We start from the raw sequence: 1,710 nt of genomic DNA, 5'->3' as shown, positions 1-1,710 counted from the left end.
GCTCTTTGTCTGCCAGCTGGGTTTAGCGTCAAGGGGAAGGGGGGTTTATACTCACTGAAAGACTACTGACCCTACCGGAAACCAACCTGTTTACTGTATTGTTGTAAATATCATGCCCTTTATATCCTGTATATTGGCTTCTTTTAAATAAAGTGAAATGTCTTAAAATTGATGCCTTTTTTTTTTTTTTTAAATTAAGGATAAAGTGATGGGGGAGGGGCAAAGAGGACACGGGCCACATAAACACTAAAAATCATTGGCTGATTAGTGATCAAATAGGGAAAATTTACATCACCTCACATCTCACAATAAAATCTTTGGACGCAGTTAAAGCAGGAATTATACAGATTCCATAGAAGGGGAAGAGAGCCAGAGAGATCACAGACTAGAGAACTAGCATAGCCTGGTTTGGAACTGAGGGCCTATTAATCATATTGCCCTCTGAATCTGCAAATTTTCCATTCTCCGATGGAGCAAGCTAACTTGTGCCATCTTATTTAAGTGACTATTATCCGTGGATTTTGGTATCTGCAGGGGCTCTGGGAACCAATCTCCCACCAGAGGAGGACTGAAGTTTGCTTTCCCACTCCCCACTCTTTTGTTTAAATTCTCCAAAATGCCTTAAAGAGTGTGGCCTCCCAGATAAAGAGGAGTAATGATGAAATAATGAGGAAGTTCTAAGGTGGGTATTATTACCCCCATTTTACAGACACAGAACTGAGGCCCAGGAAAGTTACATATTTCGTCAACGTCACAGGGAGAAACCACGATCAGCATCGGAACTCTGACTCCTAAGCAGGTTCTCGGTACACACCGCTGGAGAAAATACAGATACATTAGAAGAGAGCGTTGGGAAAGTTGTTAACAGTACCTCAGGAATAGAACGGGCCCCTAAGATTCCATCCTCAGAACTTCAGAATCTGAGTTGTTAATAAGGTTCATGTGTTCGTGCAAACAGCTTCCCGGAGAGAAAATTCAAATTTTGGTCCGGGGCGCCAAACTAAAGCAGAGGAATAAAACGGATTCCGCGTCCAGAGCTTTTGAAGGGACGTCCGATCGCAGACTGGCTCGGGTTTTATCTTACATTGATCGTAATCTGTAAGGAAGTAGACCGATTTGTCCAAGCGCTCTGCCTTAGGAAGCTGGGTGGCTCCGCTCCAGGTCGGGAGTGGAGGGCGGCTGCGTCCCTACCAGGAGGCTAAAGCCAGGCTGCAGCCCCCGAGGTGAGGCAGGGGGCCGGCCACGACGAGGCCCTCTGCAAGGTGGAAGAGTCTGGCAGCCCCCCGCCAAGGGCAGCGAGAGCCTCCGGGTAGGGCCTCCAGCGACACCTGACCCGTAGACCCCAGTCCTTCCGCCCCGCCTCACACGTGCCCCATCCCCGCTCTCTCATTGGCTGCTTCTGCCCCTCTAATCCCGGCCTAAGCAGGTTGCAACTTGACCGCCCCTCTGATTGGTCTGGGAGCTCTCATGGCTCACTGTGATTGGTGGATGGAGCTCACGCCCTCCTGCCCCCGACCCCCGACGGAGGGCGACTGGGTCATACCATACAGGAAGAAAGGGGGAAACGCGTACGCTTCGGGGCTTCGCTCTTGGGCTGCTTTGCCTTGCGTCACATGATAGTGTCCTTCGTCAGGCCCTCGGGGTAGAATTCTTCTACTAGCAGGAGGCAAACAGAGGCGTTTAGGCCGGAACCGACTTGGAGGGCAGACG

This window comes from Bison bison, unplaced genomic scaffold (genome assembly GCF_000754665.1).
Source record: "Bison bison bison isolate TAMUID 2011002044 unplaced genomic scaffold, Bison_UMD1.0 scf7180017864516, whole genome shotgun sequence".
In the NCBI taxonomy this organism is placed as follows: domain Eukaryota; kingdom Metazoa; phylum Chordata; class Mammalia; order Artiodactyla; family Bovidae; genus Bison; species Bison bison.
The sequence above is the reverse complement of the archived record's forward strand: the minus strand, read 5'-3'. Positions refer to the sequence as shown.